This window comes from Rousettus aegyptiacus, unplaced genomic scaffold (assembly GCF_014176215.1).
Source record: "Rousettus aegyptiacus isolate mRouAeg1 unplaced genomic scaffold, mRouAeg1.p scaffold_m13_p_8, whole genome shotgun sequence".
Lineage (NCBI taxonomy): Eukaryota > Metazoa > Chordata > Mammalia > Chiroptera > Pteropodidae > Rousettus > Rousettus aegyptiacus.
The window spans coordinates 97187727-97214727 of NW_023416311.1; positions in this window are offsets into that span (position 1 = coordinate 97187727).

Sequence of the window (27001 nt, forward strand, 5' to 3'; positions counted from 1 at the left end):
TGATTTCTCATTGTCATTGTCGTGTGTCAGCTGGAATTTGATTCCAGGCTATGGCTTGGATTCAGATCTGTTTCATGTAATATTTTTCTTATGATCACAGTAGAAGAACAAGATGGCAAGCTTATTTGCACAAGCACAGTTCAAGTCTTTGCTTGAAGTACATGTTCTATCAGAGAAAATGATCTGGCTAAATCTATCATTACTGGGAAGTGAAATTTACCACTCCTATCATAATGAAGGAAAGACGAAGCAAATATTTGCTGAGCAATAATCTAATTGCCACGAGGTGCCTCCACATCCATAAATGTTCATAAACATTTGAAATAATCTCATATGAAAATACTCTCATCTTCTTCCCAGGATACCCAATAGCAGCATTAAGTTCAAAGTTCATGAAATCATGATATATATCTATCTATCTATCTATCTATCTATCTATCTATCTCAGGATCTCAGGTCTGGATGTGGAATCTCTTGATCTATAGATTTATGAATGAATTTTCTGTCTCCCTCCCAAACACTCATAAACATTTATACAAAGTACACTGGTTACCACAGTCTTGGACAATTTAGGTTCAAATGATTGAAGTTCTTCCATAAAAAAAGAGGGTCATATCATTAAAAGAAGAAATAGGCCTTAAAATCAGATATATGTGTCCATGAACAGATCACATATATACAATGTGATATTACTTGGCCATAAAAATGAATGAAATCTTACTATTTATGATAACATGAATGGACCTAGAAGGTATTATGCAAAGTGAAATAAGTTGAAGAAAGACAAATACCTTATGATTTCACTTATATGCGGAATCTAAAGAACAAAATAAACAAATAAAACAAATTTATAGATACAGAGAACAAATTGATGGTTGCCAGATGGGAAGTGGTTGGGAGGCTGAATGAAAAAGGAAACAGGATTAAGAAGAACAAATTGGCAGTTACAAAATAGTCATGGGGATGTAAAGTACAACATAGGAAATATAGTCAACTATATTGTAATAACTATTCAACTATATTGTAATAACTATGTAGGGTGTCAGGTGGTTACTAGACTTATTGGGGGAATCACTTCAAAAGTTACATAAATGTCTAACCACTCTGCTATACATCTGAAATGAATATAATATTGAATGTCAACTGTAATTGAAAAAAATAAATCAGATATATAAGACAATCCATTGTGTAGATGTCAGTCTCTTTCCCCAGCTATCAATTTCATATTTAGACCTTGTCCATTGAGTTTATGAACAGCATGATTCTGTTGACAGGGATGGAAGTTATTTATGAGCACAGTAAAATGGACTTTCCTTGGTAAAGGCTGATGTTACTTAGAGCCACTGTTGAGCATGAATATGTCCAGAGCAAAGACCAACATTGAGCATGCAATGTGGTATCACTTCCTAGGGTATCAGCCAGATACCATGTTGTACAGAGATCACACTGGAGATGTTCATCATGGAAGAGGTAGCACTTTTTCTCACTAAAATAGACATTTAGCCTGGATATGTTTTTCTATTTTCTGCAGAAAACATTTCTGACACACAGCATTGTTTCTAACCAAGGGACTCATTTTGCAGTAAATGAAGGTCAAGATTGGGTTCATGATGATAAATTAAGATGATTTGTTATAGCTCTAATCGGGCTGAAGCAGCTGGCTTGAAGGCAGGGTGATCCAGCCTTTGAAGATTGAATTACATCATCCGAATGAGGGTTAAGTTTTACCCATCGACAAAAAGCCCTCTTAAATATGGCATGTGTTCAGAATCAGTTACCAATATACATGGTGTTGTCTCCACCAAAGCCAGGATTCACAGAAGTAGGATTCAAGGGTGGACATGGGATGGCTCCTCTCACTATATCCCTTTGTGATGCACCAGTGAAACATCTGTTAGCCAGTTAGCGACTCTGAACTCCTCATGCCACTCAACCAACACAAAGAAGAAAGTTATTACACTGGCCAAGATAAACAATCCTGACTATCAAGGGAAAATTATGCTCCTAGTGCCCACTGGGGATAAGAAGAAATTTGTTAGGAATGCAAGGGATACCCTGGGCCTATTATTTGTCCTCAGGTATTATAATATTTATGAAAACCTACTCTGGAAGGCTGTTTTGCTAATGACAAAGATCCAAAAGGAAAAAAATACTTAGGTCACCCAGGTAGGCATGGAAACAGGAACAAATGGGTACACAGTTCAGGACAAAGGAAATAAGAATGAGAAGTTATGATCGTCAGTATCATAAATATGTTACAATAATGTGATCGTCTACAGAAATGAAGACTTTAATAGTTGTAAGTATGTATGCCTTATTTTAATATGGATATATTTATAAATATACAAACTCGTTCTATCTTTTTTTGTTTTTCCTCATCCATACTTTTATCATCTAACCTAAGAATAGTTCATAGTAGTTAACTTATATTTATGCGTCAATAATCCAAAGGTGAGTGTGTCTGATCTAGAAGAAAAATGAGCATCACTGTAAGAAGAATAAATTGACCTTTGGGACATTATTTTATCTGTTGTGGAAATGAATAGCGCATTTGTGATTTTATTAAAGATAATTGCATCACAAAGAGATTCATTTAGATTGCAATAGTGATGACAACTTTTGAAGAACTGAGGATATGGGTTTCACATTGTGTGAAGATGCACTGACAAAAATAAATTGTTCATTTATCCATTTATAATATTAAAAAAACTACATTATTTTAATTCCATCATTTTCCTGTTTATTATAAGTTACTGATAGTCAATGAAATAGTTTCAATATTATGGTAATAGATTTCTTTAAATTTAGAATTTTTCTGTTTCTTAGGCTTCCTTTAAAAAAATAATCCATCTGTATAGTGGCTACCTACATAGAAATTTATGCCTGTTTTTTGCATTTCGTTGATTTTTTTCTGAACTCATTTGTATTGCTACATGTTCTTTTGGCTAATGCTTTTTATTAATTTATTACTACATAATTTAATGTGTTTGTTTACCAGTTTCCATTAGTCATTCCATTAGAATATGAGTCTTGATTTCCCAGGAAAATTGCTAGGCTTTGCTGCTTATTATATATTTTTATAAATTAATACAAGTATATCTCTCTTTAACTAAAGTTTTATATAATGTTGTACAATATTTCAATATATATCCAAACTTAGGTGTTCCTACTGAACGTTAGTATGTAGTATAGTCTACATATATTTTTTTAATTTCCAGGAAATAGCATTAAAATAATTCTCAAGATTTGCATAAGGAAAAGTATTTAGTGTTTTTATCTACTAGGGTGCCTGCTAAACAATAGTATAATTTACATAGAACTGTATTTTATATATGTAGTTTAAGATCAGGTAAAACTAAACTCTATCATTTATACAGATCATAAACCAATAAACAAATAGTAATAAAATTATCGTCCAAGTCAAGATTCTAGTTCATTCTAAGGGCACAAAGGAACTTTTGTTAATGATGGAAGTTTTGACCTAGATAGTGATGACATGGGTGATAGAACTATACCTATTCATTAAACAGTACATATAATGCATTTCTTTGCATCTATGTTATATTATACTGTACATCTAAGAATAAAATTTTATATAAGTGCACAATTATCTTAAGATAATTTACCATCAAGAGATTTACTATTATTACTATTATCACTAAGGTTAACTTAGTAATGTTTGTAATTTTACGTTGTAAATTTACTTGTACAGGACATTTTCTGAAAAATGTGACTTTAGGTGATTTTGCAAACACCATAGAGTGCACTTACACAAGCCTGAATGGTACAGTCTACAGTGCTCTATGGTGTAGCCTATTGCGCTGTAGGAGAGGGAAAAAAAGTTCCCTTCTGGGTTCTTGGCTAAGACACCCCTACAACGAATGACAGGTTAACAAGAGAAACACAAACAAAAGTTCAATAACGTGTGTATCTCCTGTATATATGGGAGAAACCCAGGAAAACTGAGTAAAACTCTTCAAAATGGCTGAAGCCACAGGTTGAATGACCATTTCAGATGAAAAACAAAGATGATAGTGGGAATGCAGAAAGTCAGTTATGGAAGGTTACAAGGAAAGGCACTGTAAACTAGGATAAGGTTGTTATGAAGATTCAAGTTGTTGATGTCTGCACTGATTCATTTCTAAAGATAAGGTCATCTCCCTCTTCCTGGTATAGCTGGAGGGAGATGCCTGTACAAATGGAGATTTCCTTACAAACGTATGTCTTTTAGAAAGAGTAACTTCTACTTGGTTTTCAGAACTTCTCCTATGTCCGCTGTTTCTTCAAATTAAACTGCTTAAAATAATCCTTATGCCAAAGAGACATATTTGGGGGTGACAAATTTTGCCCCCCTACAGCTTCTAAGTTACAAATCCGTACAGCATGTTACTTGTACTGAATATTGTAGGCAGTTGTAACACAGTGGTATTTGTGTAATGCATTGAGCTATGATGTTAGGATAGATACTACTTCGCTAGGGGATTGGAGTTTTTCAGCCCCATTATAATCTTATGGGACTACCACCATATATGCAGTCCCTCATTGACTGGAATGTCATTATGTGGTGCATGACTATATTTGAATTGTATAACTTTATTAACATCTCTGACAAGTGTCATTATATCCGTATGTCTTCTTGAATTGTAAAATTTATTTTCAATGTATGAAATACATAAATAATTTATATGGAATTTTTTTGTCCTCACTTATATACAATATTACAAATATACTACAAATGTGATATTTTACATAGTTAAAGCATATTTTATAAATAATACTCCGCATTTTATACCCTTTGAGTTACTTTTTCTAATTTAACTTATTAATATACTAAAACAGTTATAAATGAGGAAAAAGTTGCTTAGAATGAGCTTATCTTAGAATTTGGTCATTTTTTTTTCTTTTTGATATTTAAAGTTGTTAAAAATTTCTTCATAAAGCTTTCTAAGGATACAGCTATCCAGTCATCTAATAAAATATACTTAGTCATTTTCCTATAGCACATTTAACAAGGATTTGTTTGATATTTCTGCACTTTAATATATTGGCTTAGAAAACTTGAAAACTCTGCTTATGAAAGACATGGAAATCATTATTTTAGGGCAAACTTATAGCCTTTTTTATTTAAATTGCTTAAGATAGCTCGTTTTAAGGGTTAAAAGTAGAATATGAGATTATTTTATAAATTATAGATAGAGATATTCAAGCTGGAACCTGTTTTAGGGATAGTCTCAATCAGTTCCCTCAATTCAATGATGATTAAAGCAAGATCTGAAGAGAAGAAGCGATTTTCATAAAGTCAAGTGAAGAGACTTGATCCTAAAAGAATAAAATTTCCTTAAAATGATTATCTTCTTTAAGTGACCCTTGATGTTTCCTGATTCTACATAATATTCAATTCCCTGCATTCAACATTTTAAAATAAATTATCTAAAAAGTAACAGAAATACAATTTTGATGTTGCATTTCCCTCAGATCAAGTTTTTATCTAGCTTCTAATTATTAGACTAAATACATGAAAATTGCATTTAAGATTAGTGACAATTTCTATCCAATAAATATCTTATTTTGGAACACTTGTAATTCTTTGATTAAGCCTAGAGCATTATGAAATAGTAAAAAGCAATGTTCTCTCAGATATCCCAATGCATACTTCACCTAAAAGTTACCAGTTTAATGAGCTGTCTGCAGTAAACTTATTTCACACCTCCTCTGAGACACCACTTCAATGGGATAATACGTTGTTGAATTCGTAGGGCAGTTCCCATGAAAACGGAATAAAACATAGAAAATCAATGAGATAAAACACTAAGTAATAATCTAGGATAACCACTAGCCAACTTTCTTTAAACACTGAGAAACATAATTTAGACCATCAGATTCAGAAACATAAAGAGATTAAATATTTTCTTTTGATTTTTATGTGGATATATGTGCTTAATTACATTCCATTTGCCAAGATTTCAAACTATGCTCAACATCTAGCCATTTTTGGGGTGATTCTTCTATGCTCTCTATTTTCTCTCTCAATTGACATTTTAAAGAATAAAAATAATGATAAAACTTCAATAATATAATTATGCAATAAATGTTAAAGAAATGAAACACAAAATATTTGTTTCCAGTTACTAATAGTAAAATGATATTTGAATGATTGAAATAGCAGATTATACCAGTTTCTATTTCTTTGGATTGTATATAGAAATGTTCTTAGACTTTCAAGTAGATTGAGCCTTGAGACTAGTGGACAATAGAAAGGAACATCAACATTTCAACTGCGTCAGAAAAAAAAAAAATGAATCACAAACTGAACAATCGCTCTATGTCAAAGAATTATATTTAGAATTCAAATATTTCTCTTTCTGGATATGACTAATTTTTGATTGATACACAAAATATATTGATAAGAAATATCTCCGCTTAATTTCTCTCTTAAAAATACATTTGTTTTATCTTCTTTAACAAGTAGAAATTAAAATCCTGTTAAATTAAGTGTAACTAATACCAGGTCATTTGCCGTTAATTTTGAAATTAAGTGAAATTTAAATGACATACTGAGGAAATGCTCTAAAATTATAACAATATTATATTGGATAACAAACTTCTGATCTAGATGCTAAATATCTATTTTTATAACTATTGACATATATAGTCATATGTTCTCTGTTGTAAAACATAATATTTACTCCACATTGAAATTTTACTTACTTATTTTTGCTTTCAAAATATATTTGAGTATCTATTATGTGACGTCCATATGTTAGAAGCTAGAGACATCAAGTAAAGAATCTGTAGTGCACTGTCCCTTCAAGAAACTATGTTATGAGAGAGTTAGAAACACACAGGTCCATTACATATAACACTTTGCTGCATGTCAAAATTTTAAATCATGAAGAATAAAGACTACTACAACCTTGTTCTCTAAGTGTGCTGACAGAAATAAACATAGACTGAATATGTTAATTTTTAACCGAAGTAAATATGAACAGTGTTAAATGTATTTTTGTGTGTGTGTGCTTTTGGCTTGTGAAATTTTTCAAAATGTTCTCTCGGTTTGTGTCACAATTTTCATATCTCAGGATAAGAATATATATAGAGAGTTAGCTGCATTTTTTTTTTTTTTTACATTGTGTTCTTACAGATTATATGGTTTAGGGAGGCAGGTTATTCATATTCATTTTTAAATCCCTGATTGTGTGGCAGAATGCCAGTCACAGTGAATATTCAATAAATATGATAACGGATTTCATTGTTTAAACACACCCTAACCTGGGATTCTTGATAAATGTCAAATAAAAAGAAAGCGTGCTCTACATTTTGACAAATGTATTGAGGCAAACAAATCTATTATATACATTGCAGGGTTCAGAACTAGTCACCCCAATATGTGCCGCTGTGATTTACAGATTATTTTGAGCTAAAGGTAACCAAGACTCTACAGGCTCAATAAAGATTTAAGACTCCTACCCATCTTAGCTACGGAGAAGAATTTGAATAGGAGCCTTGCCCATAATAAGAGATTATCAATGATAGCCTTTCTTGACCCATCTACAAGGCAGGGCAAACTGCTATTAACAGAACATCTGCTCTTGTTATCATTCCTAAATGACCCTCTGAAGCCCCAATGTGTCTTACATCACCCTAAGTTCAGAAGGTCATCCATACCTCCCTTTGCGCCCCTAAATCTCTCATGCATGTGGGGGTTCCTGTGTGCACAAAATTAAATTTAATTTTCTCCTGTCAATCTGTCTCATGTCATTTTGATTATTTAACCAGCCAAAAGAGCCAGAGGAGGGAAGGAGAGATTTTCTCCCTTCCTCACAGTGTCGGTACTGTGAGCAGGGCACTTCGCTGGCTGGCAAAATGCTTCACTGGCTACTGAGCAATGGTTGAGGAAAGCACTTCCTGCCAGGGCCTGCTGCAGATGAAGGGGTCCCGGGGCATCTGACATGGGCTGGCCGAAGGCGAGACTTCTTACCGTGTTATCAAACCCCCCCCACCCCCAGTCTCTGTCTGCAGGATCTGGGGACAGTGACATTGCTGAGAATCCTTTTTTTCTCTCTCTCTCTTTCTCTCTCTTTCTAAATTTATATTGGCAGGAGAAAATGTTTGTGGAACTAATTCTTTGAAGTTAGCACCCCTTGGAAATTTAGCAGAGTGTACTCGTGGTTTTATCGATCCATTCCCTCCTAGAGATAGTCTCTATTCTCTGTTTCTCTGTGTTGAGTCATGTGTCCAAAGAAGGAAATTCCACAGAGAAGGCCAAAGCAACCCCACTGGATAAGGCTTTTCCATCTGTTCTGTTCTGTGCCCTGAGAGCTTGACTTTTTTGTGACCAGTGAGAAGATTTTCTCCCTGGCCTGTAGCAGCTAGAGAGTGCACTGTGTAGTCAGTCGAATAGACCTGGGCTTGAGCTTACTCTCTCTCTCCCTCTCTCTATCCAGCCATGCCAAGATCTCAAGGGGCTTTGTCTTTTGACTGCCTGTTTTACTGAGATTATTTTAAGGAGTACACAGTCTTTTGCATCGTGGGGAATATGTCATCTGTACCTTTTCCAGTGATGACTGGAAAAGTTAGTTCTGGGTCTTTTCATAAAAGGTCTACTGGGTTGATTGCTATTGGAATAAATGCACTAAGGAAGACCCTACTCATCAAAGGTCAGACAATGGATCTTTTGAACTGAAAAACTTCAATATTAAAAAAAAAAAAATCAGAGTGATCTCTTTCAAGCACCTGCCTTATTTGGTATTTATGGAAAGATCAAACTGAATGAAAACACACACACAAAGTAAAATGATTAGCTAGCCTTAGGGGATCCTTTGATAAAATGAAAGAACGCAAGTCAGACTTAGAACAAAAATTAAAACCAAGTCTGACGTGAATTCCCCTTCTCCTTCCTTTTATGTTCCCATTTATTCTGAACTTCCTGTCAATGACCCTCCAGAAGATTTTCTGAGTCTCTGGGCACCTTATCTAAATCCCCCTTCTCAAAACCCAGCTCTATCGGCTCGGCCAGTCCCCTTAAGGTCCTAAAACTCCAATTTCTCCAGAGAAAAACCAGCTGCCTGTTTTAACTTCCCTTTCTTTAGAAGACCTACAGAGGACACACAAATCGCCCAGCTAAAGGCATTCAGGTCACTTGTGTAAAAGCTGAAAGTCAGAAAGTCAATTTTGTAGGAGCTGGCAGGAAGGCTCCCTTTATGGTAGTCCCTCACGATCCCTCCTCATTTCTGGGACTTTGCAAAAAGGCCTTGCCAGCTTCAGGCATTCATAGGCAATGTCCCTTGTGGATGTATCCTGAACCTCTACTGCAAACAATTCTTATCCTCTGGACAGCTGCTGATCTTTTAAATTATAAAACCCATCTACCTCTATTCTCAGTGGATCCAACAAACTTTAGAGAGTAGTCAGAGACTGATGGCTATTTGTAATCCCACTCACAGAGACCTTGACTGACTACTAGGGGCCTTCTCCCCAGAAGGCACCCTGGAGAAAACCATGCACACAGGGGACAGAGATGGCCAGACCTCCCAGGCCCTCCAAAAAGTGACCAGGAAATGTCTCTGCTAGAGACTGATATTCAAGGTTTAATAGGAGGGATTCTGGAAGCCTTTCCTCCTGAAGTTACTAGGCCAAAGAAAGAAGGAGAACACCCAAAGGCATTGATTGAATGTTTTATACAAACGATTCAAAGACAGACAGCATTACATCCAGAAGCCCCAGAGCACAGGAATCTTTGAAAATCTGCTGTAGTAGGAAATTTTCTCCCTGACATAAGCAAATAAACAAAAAACTTTCAAAACAGTGTGTTTGGTTGATCCAGGCAACTGCTAACTGATCGTGGAGGCTGCCACAGAACCCACTGAGAATAGTTTACAGGAAAAAAGAATTAAAGGCAACAATTCTTGCTCTGCAACTCGAATCTTTAGAGAAGCAAAAATATGATTCTGAGAATAAATCAAAACCCAGTCAGAGTCTTTCCTATTTGACGCCAGACAACTGCAGATACTATAAGAAACTAACAGAGGAAAAGAAATTGTCCCGCACTGAAGAGAAAGGCAAGTTTGAGAAGCAATCCCCCCCGGTCCCCAAGCACACTCAGAAGGTTTATTTTTCTCCTCCTGGGAGGCAATTCCTCTTCAAAAAATGGGGTCAGTCCATCCTCAGTCACACCCCAGAGCCTACCATTAAACTTAAAGCAGAGCACCAGGAACTAAATTTCTTAATTGACACTGATGTGACTTTCTCTACTATCCACTCAGGGCATCTATCGTTATGTGTTACATCTGATTCTATTTAATCTGTTGGAATGTCTGGGCAACCTACTTCATTGCCCATATCTCAGCCCTCTCCAACATCCTAGGCCTTCTCCATCCCCATCACGCCTTTCTAGTCTCAAACTGCTCACTAGCAAATCTCTTTGGCAGAGATTTGTTAGGTAAATTTAATGCCACTATAAAATGTAACAAGAAGGGCATTTTTATTTCCCTGCCCTCAGACCAAGCCCCAAATCTCTTACTTTCCTTTCCAGAAATTCATTCTGATTTAAATTCCTCTGAAGAGGATGTGTCTTTAAAAGATGACCCATTTAGCCTCTGAGTCACACATATCAATGAAGTCAGATTGCTACAGAGGCAGGACCTGTGCACATTACTTGGAAAAAGAATAAACTGTTTCCATTAGTAGCCCAAAACCCTCTCTGCAGATAAACTCTTTTGTACATAAACTCTAGCAACTCCTCACCACCCAGTGGTCCTTAATTCAACTGCTATTCTTACCTCAATACCCGCTGATGTAGCCTGGTTTACAGCAGATGACTTCTGTTCATCTGACTTCCAATCTTTCTGCCAACTCTTTTTGTATTGACATTTAAAGTGAGATAATTAATATGACTCCCATACCTCAGGGATATTGTGAGTCCACTTCACATTTTTCCCAAATCCTTAAAGTAGACCTGTAGCCAAGGCTCCACTATTGCCCAGCAAGTGGATGACCTTTTATTCTGTAATCAAGCTAAGCAGGGAGCACTTACAGACTCCCTCATTCCCCTAAAACACCAGCTGAACAATGCCATAAAGCCTCCAATGGGTGAAAAGCGATGGTTACCTACTTCAGACATGGCTTTCGAAAGCTAACCACAAAGTGCCTTGAGTAAATTTTGTCCGCCCCTTTCCCCAAAATAATAATTAAAAAATACAGTTATGCTAATTTCTACAGGGAGCTGGTTACTGCTGCCAATGGATTCCCAACTTTGTAGCACTAGTTAAACTTCTCATGGTCCTCTCCCAGAGCCTATTTTATGGAATTCAAAGGCATTCACCTCCTCTGACTCCTTAAATTTAGCTTTTCCCATCCCTCCACCCTACCCCCACTGTTGGCTTACCAAATTTTGACACACTTTCATCTATAGGGCCATGAAAATAATGGGATTGTTGCGGGCATTCTAGGACAGTCTTTTTCCTCTCGATTATTCCCCGTAGTATATTTCTCATGCCAATTAGACCCTGTGACATCGAGCATGCCCTCGTGCCTGCATGCGCCTCAGCCGCCAGCGCCGTCTCGTGACAAAGTCAGTGCTCTTACGTTAGGCTCTCCCATTTTCTCTATATCCCCCGTACTGTGTCTGCGATTTTACAAGTTCACTGAATACAGCACCTCTTCCCATGGTGACAGGCCACCTATAAAGAGACTCTTCTGACTAGTCCTTTCCATCATCTTACATAGTGGTAACATAGTTGCAACAGTGCAGCTGCTTCGCTATCCCTCCCTGATGATGGAACACCCCAGCCTATTATTCCTCATGATTGCCTGACAATTATAGAAACCATTTGGAAGCAACGAGAGGATCTCTCAGACACACCTTTAGACAACCCACACTCTTTTATTTTGTGATGGCTCCTGTAAATGAAATTTCCAGAGAAACAAAATAACTGTCTGTGCCATAGTTTCCCCACATGAAATGCTTGAGGCATACTCTTTGCCCACTATAAAATCGGCCCAAGCTGCTGAACTCATAGCTCTTACATAGAACTTGCACATTGGTGGAAGAAATAAACCGTCTCTATACAGATCCCAGATATGTTTTTGAGTCTGTCATTCTGTTGGCAAAAGTTGGAAATCTGTGGATTCTTAACTTCTGTGGGTACTCCTATTGCTAATGGGCATATAATTGTTGCCCTATTGCAAGCTATTCACCTCTCTTCTAAAATTACTACTGCTCATTTTTCAGCCCATACTGAGGAAACTGATACTATGTCTTCAGGAAATGACAGGACTGACAGCTGCTGAATATGCATCTGAAAACAAACCGACCCCCTTATCCTTTATCTACTCTATTCTTAAGCCTGCCTTTACTCTTCACTAATATTATTAACCACCAGGCAAATGCCCCATAATCTGGAAAAGGCAAATGAATACAGAAGGGTGCCAAACAATTATCTGATGGATAACATATTGGATCAAACAGACTTCCTGTCTTCTAACTTTTGACTTTTTGGTTTGCCATTATATGCCACCCAATGGGATATATGTGCATCAGGTGAGAATTAAGAAACTGAAAGACGGTTGGTTTTCTCTGGCATCCACAAAATTTCTGAGCAGTTTTTTTTCCCCAGTACCCTACTTTCTCCCCAAACTTCTGGGAGAAATCAGTGTACCTCAAGAAGTCCTCGTATGCCCCTACTACTCTTCGCACTCCAAATGGATTTTATAGACTTACCCCCAGCTTTAGCCTATGTGGTTCTTACCATCCTACAATGACCCTGTGAAGCCCCAAGGTGCCTTACCTCATCCATAGCTCAGAATGTCACAAATAGCTCATTTTAATTTTCTGTCCCTGAACCTCTCACGTCTCCAGGGTCTCTGACTCTCTCATGTATGTGGGGTTCTTGTGGACATAACATTAAATTTGATTTTCTCTTGTTATTCTTCCTCATTGATTTGATAATTAAACAAGCCCTCCACAAAAAACAAACAAACAAAAAATAGTATGTAAAATCTATTATATATTATATTATGGGGAAAAGCAAAAATTTCCCTTCCCTCTTCTGGTTCTTTTGGATGAGATTATCATATAAAATAGGATTGATTTCTTTTTATTAATAAGTCTTTCTAAGCTCTAAGATAGTAAACTTCTTTGTGCAAAGGAAGTACCACATTTACCTATTGTTCAGTTAATTGGTCCACTAATCTATATAGCTATGTATCTGTTTATAACCTCTATCTATCTATCTATCTATCTATCTATCTATCTATCTATCTATCATCTATCTGTCTACTCATCTATCTATCTCTCCTTCCTCTATTCAAACATCAATCCATCCATCAGTTCCACCTATCCATTGCCAGGCATAATTCCTAGCCTGAATTCTATACTAAATAAACATTTTTCAAAATAAAGAATAATGAATAAATGAATCATGAAAAAATAAACCATCTAACTAAATTATTTTTTTAATTAAGATTTTTCTTCTAAAATCTGAAATATAAAAAAAACAAAACTCAAACATTTACCATTACAATTTTAAAATCGAAATACAAAATTTGTAATGGCAAAAACTTTCTTCAGAATATAAAGATTAAAAAAAGACTAGTATATAAGGTGGTTTGTAAGTAGTGTGATTTTGTGTGTGAAAGAGAAAGGGGGAAGAGAGAGAAAAAAAATCTTCAGAAATATATGTTTGGCATTTCATATATTAAAACAATTGAAACATTGTGGGTATCGGCACAAGGAATCTCTCATAGTAAATAAATGATCTTTTAAAAGTTCTTGTACCAAAATTTTCTTCAACATTATTTAATATACGAGGTTGATGCTCTGCTTTGCAGCCAGTTACTGCAACTTTTCCTCTTAAACAAAGAAAGAAACAAACAAACAACCCAAACTCCTTCCTTTTTGTATGGAACTAATCTTATATGAGTTCCTATACTTTTAGATAAATTTCTTACCTTATTTCTGCCTGTTTTATGTATAATAAGATTGTATTACTGTGTATTTATTACTATTACTGTGTAGAAAAAACTTACCACCTTGAAGCAACACACAGCGAATAAGATGGCAGCTTGGTGGTTTAAAGACGGAAGAGCAAGACTCTAGATCGAGTCTGTTAACAAGACGGTTTCATGAAATGTTGGCATAGGAGTGAGATCCCTTTGCTTTTCTCAGTTCTACTGGTTAGAAGGAAGTCAGTCCTATCCTTATTTCAGCAAAAAGTATGGCACTAAAATGTGACTACAGGAAGTGAATTTTATGGTGTCCACTTTAGAGTCTGCCACAATGATTTCTCCTATTTTATGAAAGTTTTTCTTTTAATATCTGGACCCAGAAAATTGTTTCTTATGTAGTAGTTTTATATATCTAGAACACATTTTTAGAGTTAAAACTTAAGTTTGCTTCTGCTGTCAAATATAAGAGTCCTGCTCTACCAGTCAGCTTCATTTTATAATCTTTCAGGATCTAATCACATATTTTTATTTGAAAAATGCAATTATAATTAATTTTGAAAATCAACTTCATATTCAATACTCTGTAACAAGTCGTTTTTATTTTTAGTTTGTTAGGAAAAGTAATCTAAAGCATTTCATGCAGTGTGTGTGTGTGTGTGTGTGTGTGTGTGTGTGTAAAACAAGCTAACCTTAAGGCCTTACAAATGGAAAAAGAAATCCAGAATAACTAATAAAAACTTTAATACTGATTTTTCTTCTAATATGTGGCTTTAATACTAAATATATAAATAGTAGTCCTGAACAAAATATGAGTATTTCACTCTCAACAAGTAAATTTCTCATTTTCCTTCATTTAATATTGTGTGAGTTTGCTCCTTTTATGTATGCATTGCTTATTGTGTTTTATGCATAGCTTCAAATATTGTCATTCATTCCTTTTCATTTAAATACAGGGGGAATCCCAGCTTATGTGTACAGATTTATAAAGACTTTTATATAAAATTATTTGTTTCCTTAATTTAAAAAAATCTGTCTTTATAGCTTGGCTGATTTTGACTCAATATTAAACTTTGAGAGGCTATTACACAGGGAACATAAATATTTTACTGTCTATCTTCATAGAAATTATAAGCACACTAAATTTGATGTGAGCCATATGGAGAGGGAAATTTCCTACTGAAGAGGGAAATACATCGAGAATATTCAAAATGTAAACTAAAATCATCTGGCTGCAAACTAGAATTCTAAATGCTTCACTTTAGATTTAAATGTACTTAATTAATGGCAGTATTTTTGTCCTTATTTTACTGATAAGGATGAAGAAAGAGGTTAAGTAAGGAGTATAGGGTAAAGAGTCAGAGAAGGAGTGAACGTTTTGCATCCAGCTTTATGATGAGGCTCTGAATGCTGGTGAAGCCTGATCCTGATGTGAGGCAGCCACATAGTGGAGCCGCTAGAGTACACAGAGCCTCTGAAAGGATACCCTGGGGACCATCCTGTGGGGACCTAAGAAATCACTGGGAATGTCTTGGCCTCTACCCAGCTCAACTTTTGTCAACATATTGTTGGATGGCGGTGAGACTGAGTCTTTCATATTTTAAATTGAGCAGAAGGACTTCAAGCAATCTTGAAGCACATTCAACATCTTGAGAGCAGGGACAATATTATTTTCAGTATGATGTCATAAAATCCTAGCATAGCGCTGGCAATTCATACCTGTTCAATGTATTTTTTCAGACCTGATCAATACTAATCTTCCATTTTATTTTGCAATGGTTCAGTATCTTCTCTAGGGATTAGTAATGCAGTAGGTATGGGAGTGTTTTGAGTTACAAAAAAGTAATGTACTTCCTGTTTAGAGATCCTCATGTGTGGAATATGAATGTCAAAGTAGCTTAATAATAACTCTCCTAAAAGAACAGTTGAAATTATAAAATGGAGGATAAAAGTTATCACATATCTTCTAAATGAATCATCACAGATTGTAATATCCTATGGGTCAAAAAAAAAATCTATTATTGATAGCACCCTAAATGATAGTTTCTTTATTTAATGGGAGAAAAGAACTTTAGAAGGTGTTGCACTATTTAGGCCTGCTTAACTAGCTGTATTTTTGTATAATATAATAAGTATATTTTTTTAAGGAACTGATGTTTTAACCTCTCTTGGATATGACCATGAATTAATCAGTGGTGATGAAAATATAATTATCTATTGCCTAAGGCATACTTGGCACATACTATGTTGGGGTAATATGTCCAAGTATCCTTTTATAAAACAAATGGAATTAGAATAAAACATGTTAATGGATATACATTTGAAAAGGGAATTTCTCTGGGGAAAAGAAAGGATTAAAAAAAGAGTTTCTAATAGTAAAGATTAAGGAGCATTTAAAATATCAGTAACTGGGAGTCACTTCTATACTGGGACTAACAAACTGACTCTCTGTTTTAGAAAGATTCTTATGCCAAGCCAAGCTGGTTATCTAATTGCTACAGATATAGCAGTTTATATAGAATCTTTGTCTTTGATTCTTGCCCAGGCCAGTGGAAACAGAGTACTAGATCTCATTCTACCACATCACCTAAATTTGTACAAAATAACAAAATAAAATATTAAAATTAAATTAAATTAAATTAAAAATTCTGGAGATCCTCACTCAGGATTAGTTTTAAGGGGGAAGATAGGATAATGAAATGGAATTGGAACTGGTTATATTAGGACAATATTTTTTCCCCATTCCCCCCCAAAAGTGTGGTTATCTTTGCTTATTTTAAGTGCCTGGATGTTAAAAAATATATAATTTCAATAACCTTATGCTGTTAAATAGGCTAAGATTAAAATGAAGGTTGTGAGCTTTCAATTCTCTTTAAATTAATGATTATCAAATTTGAAGGTTTTTTTTTTCTGTAATGGTAATATTTCTATGACTACATTTGTCTATATTGGGATGAAGAAAACTCATATTCGTAAAGAGAACTAAAAACTTGATAATGCTTTGGCTCTATTTTTTTTCTTTTCAGAGAAGTCTAAAACAACTCAGAAAATAAATGTATTTCTCTGGTTTTAAAGGCCCTAACACATTAAATTTCACAAGTTCTTCTAGTAACTATTTCCAAATTTTACCATTAAGAAAATCATTTGTGTAGTCAAAATTTTGTTTTGTTTTTATTAAAGCATATTTCATCCATTTACTGGTCACATAAATGAATCGCTATCCTCTATTAAGCTGTTAAAATACATTAAATCAAGTATCATTTTATTTTCAAAATTAAATGTATTGTCTTGCAAATATTTTTGATTCATAGGACTCATCACGAAACAACAGTTAGCACTGAAGAAGCAAATGATTCAATTCTAAAATTGCCATTTCTTAACTAAACAATGACATTTCATTTAACTTCTTTGAGTTAAATGAAGCTTATTTAATATTTATTTTTACTTTACAGGGCTGTTATAACAATTAAATAAAATTGCATACTTACATCTACAGTTTGATATTTTACATGTGTTCAATGTATTATGTCCCTAGTACCACTCAGTCTAGATTGTTTGTTCACTTCTAATAGAATCTAGGTATTAAAAATTGTAGTGAAAAACTGATTACTAATTTATACACTTAAGACCGGTTTATTTTTAAATAAGCAAATAATAATGAGTAACCTCATATTCTTTCATGTAGTAGCTGACAAATAATTCATTGTCTCATTGCACTTGAATTCCTTCACTTTCATTGGCTATGGAACTTATTCTCCAAGATCCCATAATCAGATCAATAGGGACAGCTCAGGATAATTGCTATATCTTTCTAACATTTAAAGTTTGATGTTTTGTTCTGCCCAAAATCAGTAAGGAGACATTATTTAAGATAGTACAATTTAGTGTAGTGATAATTCCTATCTAAATAAAATCACGTTATTTTATATATTTGTGTTATGTTGTGTTTAATCTGATTTAAATATTCTAATTACTAACATTGGCTCTCTTGGTTAGTATTTTAAGCACAATGTGACCCATTCCTCTGTGAATGATGATTACTAATGGCCAATGAATACTAGCAATGTAGTAGACTAAGAAGTGGAAGCAGCTAGGGTTAGTTGGAGAAACTGAAAATCACAACTTGCTTCCTATTAGATAATATAATTACAGTGTCTCAAATGCAGAAAATTTGTATAATTATTCTGACATTTGCCAAGCTTTTTGGAAGAGAAAGGATAAGATCTTGAGGAATGAGATTTTAAATTTGTAGATACTACAAATAATGTGTGAGGGACTGCAAGAACTGGATGACCCAGCTATGATGACCATGAGTAGAGTTTCAAGTTAATGGACGCTCTTCATGCTAAACTCTCTTTGTGCCTATTGTTATTTCTTAATTTTAAGAGGAAAAATGGGAAATTCTGAATCTGGGAGGTTGAAGGTACTTAGTTATAATTGAATGAATGAATGTATAAATTATCAATTAAGATGAAATCCTTATAAGCATTACCCCTATCTACCTCTTGGTCAAGTTTTACTTTCCCAATATTACCTCTACATTGAGATACTAACAACTGACAGGTTTGTGGAAAATGAATGATACTGTATGTGAAAAAGGACAATGTCATACACTCACTTATATGTTCATTCATTAAATAAAAATTTGTTGAGTGACTCTGGCATGCAAATCATTGTTCTGTGTGATTGGAATATATTAGTGAACAAAGTGAATTTACAATCCTTTGTGATAATAATAGTAATGATGATGATGGCCATCAATATTATAAACAAAGCTAACAATTTAGTAATGCTTTATATGTACCAAGAAATGCTGTAAGGACTTCATATACAATTTTAGTGCTTCCATAAAAACCATGAATTATTTTGATTTATCCTTACTCTATAAAATGAAGAATTGAAATATAGTGAGATTAAGAACCTTGCTTAAGGTGATGGTGCTAGTAGATGACAGAACTGAGATAAAAGCCTAGGAATCTGGCTCTGAGACCTGTTCTTAACCATAACACCTAATTACACTAAGTGGCTAGTAGTTGATTCTCCCAATCAATTATCTGAGGAACTTTAACACCTGATATAGCACTACAGGGTGTGGGAATATGATACTGTACTTCGACCCAGGGAAAGGATAGAAGATGTTAGGCATAATATAAGATTTATTTTCAGCATGAATTTAAAATCTTTTAGGACTAATAAACACAGAACACATTTGATCTAAGGGATTTCAATAATGTAAAATTGTTCAGCTACAAGGTCCTTACTTATTTAGTCAAAAACAAACCATTAATTGGTATAAGAGAAACATGACCATCTAGAACATAATTAACAACCATGGTAATACATAGTGTAGGGTTTGGACTCAGTTGCCTGGTGACAAATAAAGGCTCAGTGGTTTTACACACTGTTCTGCCTCTATTGTGATTTTTATATAACTATAATTTATAAATGAAGAGTTAATTTAAATTAATAAATACACATACATAAAAAAAAGACATTCATTATTGCAACTTAGGAAATAATGCCATTCTAAAGTTTTTACTTCGCAAGGGAACAATTTAAGCTTTTGCTTTCTATGTTAATTTAATATTGTCCTTATTGGAAGTAATTCTCTAAGTATTATTAGATTACAACTATGAACAATGTTTATGCTTGCTAAAAACTGGTGGTAGAATAGCAAACAAGTTTGAAAAATAATCATTAAACCAACAATATGCATGTTTTGATTGCTTTAACCACACAACAAAAACTTCAATAAACTTAATAACCTCATATTTTAATAGCAAAATTCTTTAGAAAAGAGTCACATGTCCCTTAAAGACTATGCTACTAATCAGTTTTTTCTACACTTAAAGATTATTTGCTTATTAAATATGAAAATTTATAATCTGATTTATTATTTATGTATCGGTTACCTATAGGACACAAAAATCCTGTGCTATATACCTAAACATATACTTGTGGACACCTGTTCAATTAAAAACTGACAAAAAATGAATGCATTTTAAAGAAAAATTTAAATGCTAGAGGTAAAATATACATTTTTATTGCTAATCATGTGAACATTCTCCCTCAGAATGATGGTTATATTTTAATACATTATGCTAAAGAAAAATGAGCAAAACACGTTTCTTTTCAAGTTAATTTATAATGTCAAGTCATGCATGAGAGTAATGAGATTAATAACAGAAACTATAGATTTATTCATTCTCCCGATGATAAATCATGACAAGCCATTAGAGTCATTTAATTCGGATGCAGTAAAATCATGTGATGGCTGAGAGAACAGATGATATTATTTAGAACAGTTCATATCTAGTTGATGAGTTAAAATTAAGTCAGAGTTGTTAGTAGTATTCTAAGATCATTTTACATTAATAGAAGTCTGGCAACTTTGAATGGTGCGTAAATTGTATAACAATTGAGTACTTCCTCTGAAGATTACAAAACCCGCACATAGAATATTCTAAGCCCCAACAATTAAGTTAAAATATAGTAATAAACATAAAGAACATGAACTTTATTCCCAATCAAGCAATATATGTTTATTTGGATGTTTTTCCTGGGCAAGCTATTATTCTGATTTTTTTTTTCTACTTCTTTTTTTATAATTATAGTTTTAAAATTATATAATCACCTAGTTCACAATTCAGACATTATAAAGGGTTTTCTCTTGCTTCCCTCTGTCTCAAACTATTTTGGCTCCAGACCAATAGTTCTCATGGATGGTAGCACACTAGTATCATTCAGGGGACTTTTAAACTCCAAATACCACAAGCCTCAATACTCTGCAGTTTCACAGATCACAATAGTGTTTAAAACTCCCCAGGCGATTCCCATATTCAACCACGGTAGCAGGCCACTGTTCTATCCCTGTAGCATCACCCAAATCACTGAGAACTCCATCATTCTCAATCCAGGTCAGAACACTTATTAAATAATCAATGTTTTCTAATGGATTACTATTGAAATATAGACATGCACCCTTCACCTGAATCTAGTTTCCACATATCAGAGAGCAAAAGCTGCAGGTTGCAAGACAATCTAAGAATAAAGATCGAAATATGCTCTTTTGCTTAATTGGCTTGAGCCAGAAAATCTGGGCAAAGATTTTGTCTTATTTTCATTGCAAGTTACAAAATGTTAGAAGAAGCTACAATTCAGCCCCACTGTGATTCCTTATTTCTAAATATTGCTCTATTTCAGTGGCCACCAAGATACTTAATATGGCCTTTATTAAGTAAGATATCTGAATACCCCGATTTGCTGATTTTAATATTCCCAGTTCCTAGAATATTACCTGGCACATAACATGCTGTGATGATTAAAAGAGAAACCCGATAAAGGCTTAAACAGCGGCTCAATAGTATTATAGACTAATTATAGTACTGTCACAATATTCAAAACTAATTCAAAATGCCTCACATTCCTGGTTTGGAATTTACATGCAATTCCCTTCTGCGATCAGTTGTTGTGTCATGATCTCTCACTGCACATTATTAAAGGTATACTGTCTCCCAGAAAATATGAGAGAACACTTCCCAATTCATTTTATGACGCTAATATTAATCTGATATCAAAACCAACCAAAGTACCAAAAATGCCTGTCAATATCTGTCATGAATATAGATGCAAAAGTTTTTATTAAAATGTTAGTAAATATAATTCAGCAATGTATTAAAGTAATTTTATACCATGATCCAGCGGGATTTATCTCAGAGATGCAATATTAGTTCATATTTGAAATCAATCAGTGTAACCCAGCATATTACTAGACTGAAAAAGAAAAACACATGATCATGTCATCAAAGAAGAAAAAAGTATTTTATGAAATTCGACAACCAATAACAATAAAATTTCTCATAATGTATCATGAAACTTACTCAATTTGACAAAAATTATATTAAAAACCTGCAATTAAATCATAATTAATAGTAAAAGACTGATTGCTCCTCTCCTCCCAAAAAAACTGGAAATAAGGCAAGAATTTTCACACTCAATGTTTTCATTTAACATAATTTCCAAAGTCTAGCCAGTTCAATAAGGCAATAAAAGGTAATAAAAAGAATATGGATCAGAAGAGAAGAAGAAATAAAACTGCTCCTATTTGCAAATTTATTGTTGTCTATGTAGAAAATTTGAATTAATATAAAAAGAAGAAAAAAACCTTAAACTAATAAGCTAATGCAGTAAGGCTACATTATACAAGTTAAACAAAAATCAATTGTATTTCTATATACTAGCAATAAATATGTAGAAATAGAAATTAAAGATAGAATACCATTTACAATCACTCAAAAATTAAAGGCTAAAGTTTAAATTTAATTAAATGGATGCAGAAATTATATGCTGAAAACCACAAAATATTAAAGAAAGAAAGCTAAGGTCTAAACAAATACAGGGACATACCATACTCATGGATAGATAAAAAAGATACATTTTTAGTGCATTTTTTATTAAAATTTAAAAATACATATTTTAATTAAAATATGTTTTATTTAAAAATAAATTCAATATATATTTTAATGTTTTTAATGTAGTAATGATATCAACTGACCCCAAATTGATATACAGATTTAACCCAATTCTTATCAAAATCCTAGCAAATTTTTTTATAGGTATAAACAAGGTTATTCTAAAATGTATGTATGAAGGAAACAAAACTATAATAGCTAAAATAATTTGAAAAAGAATAAAGTGGAAGGAGTCAGTCTATTTGACACCATGATTTACAAAGCTATATTAATCAAGAGAGTGTATTGGTAGAAAGAGAGATATATGGATCACTGGAACAGATTAGAGAAACCAGAAACAAACCCAAACAAGCTATGCCGAGTTGATTTTTTAAATTTATTTTTCAACTATAGTTGATGTATAATGTTATATTAGTTTCAGGTACACAACATAGTAATTAGATGTTTATACACCTTATGAAATGATCACCCTGATAAGTTTAGTAAACATATAACATACAAAGCTATAATAATATTATTGATTATATTACTTATGCTGTATTTTGTATTGCCATTACCATTTTTATAATATGCCTTGCTGAATTTTGATAAAGGTGCATAAAGAATTCAATGTAGGAAGGATAGCTTTTTCAAAAATGGTGCAAAAGTAACTGGATATTCATACATAGGAAAAAAAAATTGACTTAACCTTACACATTAAGGGAAAAAACAACTAAAATGGATCAAAGAATTAAAGGTAAATATAAAAATGTAAAATTTAGGGAGAAAATGTATAGGAAAGATAGGAGAAAATCTTTGAGATTTAGAGCTAGGAAAAGAGTTTTTAGATATGACACTAGAAGGATGACATATAAAAGCAAAAATTGATAGTAAGAATTTCATCGAAAGTAAAAATAAATACTTTTCTCTGTGAAACACCTTGTTAAGATAATGAAAAGACAAGCTATAGCACGGGAGAAAATATGTGCTGACCACGTATCTATCAAAGAACTAGTATATAGACTGAAAAAAAATTCTCAATACAAGAGAAAAAATTAAAAATCAATTATAAATGGCAAAAAACATAAAGAGATATTTCATTGAGTAACATACATTAATGGTAAGTATGCATACAAAAGTTGTTCAATGTCATGATCCACTATGGAAATGTAAAAAAAAAAAAAAAGAAATTTCACAGGGTAATATATCTTTATAGATCTATCTGAATGGCTAAAAACAAACAAACAAACAAACAAACTCCAACGGCTAGCAAGAACATGGGAGTTATTGGCTAACTTATACATTGCTGCTGGGAATATAAAATGGTGTAGCCACTCAGGAAAAGTTTGTCAACTTCTTAAAAAGCTAAATGGGCAGCTATCACATTCAGTGCTATAGTTTTTATTTCATTATGATAAATACCAGGGCAAAAGACTGTACTCTCTGGTATTTATCATAAAGAAATAAAAACTATATCACTGAAAAACCTATATAGAAATGTTTATAGCAGCTGTATTCAGAATAACCAAAAACTGGAAACAATACACAAGCCTTTCAATGAGTAAATTTTTAAACAAGCCATAGTGGATCTATGCAATAGAATACTACTAAGAAATAAAAAGGAACCATTGATGATACACACTATAATCTGCATGAATTTCCAGATAATTATGCTGGGTGAAAAGAACTATTTCTGAAAGGTTACATATGATGTGATTTCATTTATGAACATTCATAGAATGACCAAATTATGAAAATAAGAGCAGATTAGTAATTGACACAATATAAGGGGGAGTTGGGAGAAGAAAGGAAAGTGTGTGGGGGTGAGTGGGAAGTATAAAAGGACAACATAAGTAATCTCTATGGTGACAGAAATGTTCTGTATGTTTACCATATCAGTGTCAAAATCCTACTTGTAATAGTGTACTATAGTTTGCAAGAACTATAGTACAAGAAGTTACTTTGGAAAAAAGTAAGCAAAGGGAACATGAGATTTCTTTGTATTATTTTTTAATATTATTGCAATTCTACAATAATTTTAAAACAAAAAACACAAAGGAAAATGAAAAAGTATGAACTAATTTATTTGTGATCAGCTCCAAACAATACGCATCAACTATTTCATGACTAACAAAAACTCATGGAAATTAATGCTGGGATATTGTAATACTTTTTCTGAAGAAAATATAATTTTGTTTCAAAGAATTTCAGGAATATTTTATGTTTTTAAGCCAAGTATTGTTATGTATTGCCATGCATTGCTAAAGCAAGATTATGAAACATGGGTACTTTATCTCTAAAATGTTCCACTCATTAAGATAATCTCAAGCTTATGTTATTAACGATTTTATAATAAGTTTTTGAAAAATCAGTTGTCACTTTGTTAGAACATTTTATAAAAATGTAATCTATGAAATCCCTTGATAAAGTGATAATCAAAATAATTTACCTGTGCCTGTGCTTACAAGTGCATAATTAAAAGAGTAGACCACATAAATGATAGACAATTTTTGAATATTGAATAAGGAAATTAATACCAAACAATGGATTACTGAAGTTGATAAGTATCATGAAACTTCATATATAATTGACAATATCAGTGATGTTTAAGTTTACCTGCTTCACCATAAATATATATTTTAAATACCTTACATTAACCTTTATAATCAGTCTAGGTGATATATAACTATTTTCAGTGACCTAGAGAATATCATTTCTATTTTTTGTTATCTAATTTTTTTGAAAATTTTCATGCATCTCCCAATAACATTGATAACAGAAAATATTATCCATGGACTAGCAGTCATTGTGAAGGTTTTTCATCATTTGTATTATTTTATCTTTATCTGAAAGCACTCTGGAGTTTATTTCTTCCAGGTCTTAGGCAGGTATTTTTTATCACAAAACTTTCAAAGTTGTTGGGATGACAACAACTGGGATAAGATGGGGGTTGGACAGACTCTTCTGTATGAGATTAAAATTAGTGTAGAAATGAGACTCATAGATTTTTTAGTAAAAACAATGTTTTTTTTTTTAGCAATTTTCAAAACATCTTAATACCCCTCAGCAAAAATTTCACCATGTCAAATATCAAAGATAAAATGTTTAGGTTAAAATTTACCTATCTTCCTTTGTAGCATCTTAACCATTCCTGGGAATTAAATTTTTTTATCATATTTGATAATTTCATAGGAGAAAACAATGGTAACTCTTGGATTATTTCTCCAGTAATAATGTTTTTGGTTTTAAATATATTTAAAATACATCTAAATATATTTTTATTTACATTGTGTGTTGTATTTTTAAGACATTTAATTGGTGTGTGTGCTCGTGTGTTTGAGTTTAGGATTTTGAAAGTGAAAATATTTAACCAGCTCAGCTTCTGCTTTTTAAATGAATTCTTGTCATGTTTGTTAGTTTTCTTGTTTTTTCTTAATAAATTAGAATCTTATGGAATCGAATATCAATCTTTCCTGTGTATCTTTCTTTGATGTCATGCTCTATGGGTATTTTTCTACCTCCCAATTATGTATCTGTGTGTATGTATTTGATATTTGTATATAATTTATTTTACATATATGTACATATATAGTATGCATGTAATATTTTATTATATTTAAATCCTAAATTCGCATGAGATTTATTTCAGTATTTTGCATGCTATAAACTTATTTTAGTATTTTTGTATGCCTTGTCTATGTCTAATTCTACCAACCCAATTGATATTTTTGAAGGACAGACATATAGTAATATTTGGATGCATTACTAAGAAAACTGAAAAAGTAAAAATATGTAGGTTTTACAAAAATATGCCTATGAATGATTGTTTGAAAGTCAAATATAAAGATCAAAAGGGAAACAGAGCTCTGTCTGTCCTTGTTTTCTATGTTGCCTCTGCTAACAAAACTCAAATTTAACACACAAATTTTGTTACAATTTAGTAGGAAATAGCTTGAATTAATTTATCCCTTTATCAAATTATATTGAGTATGTAGCATTTAACCAGGAACTTTATATCCATAAATATTAGTTTTTAGTTTCGAATGTGTAAAATCATTTCTTCTTTAGTTTATGAGCTTGGTTTCTGTTTAGCAAATGGCGTCTGTTGCCTGTTATTAGGAAAAGAAGATGAGCACTTGTGCCCACTGCATCTTGGTAACTGAGTTATGAAGAAACACAACGCAAATGCTAAATAGAACAGTGCTTTACCAGCATAGGGAAGAGACAGGATGAGATCAGCTTCAACAGTGAGCATCAGTCTCTCATGGCCAGGGGCTCCTCACAGGACAGTCAACCCAGGGTGACTTATGCTGCAGCTGGGGGGCCCCTGTCCCCTCCCCACAGGGGACAGATACGGCGTGGGGTTGGCAAGTGCCATCTGATACACAGACTCAAGCACAACAAAGGAGCGCACACGGGGTCTGAATCAGGGAAAAATTTCCCCACACAGGGTGAATAATCATAACACGAGCTGTGAGGACTCTCTCGTCATAAGAAAGTGTGTCAGGCCCGAGGTCCATTCTTACATTGTTAAGAGAAAGTCAAGACTACTGCCTTTCCCAACAGTTTCATCGGGATTTTGTTTTTTCCATATTTTTACCTTAGCACTA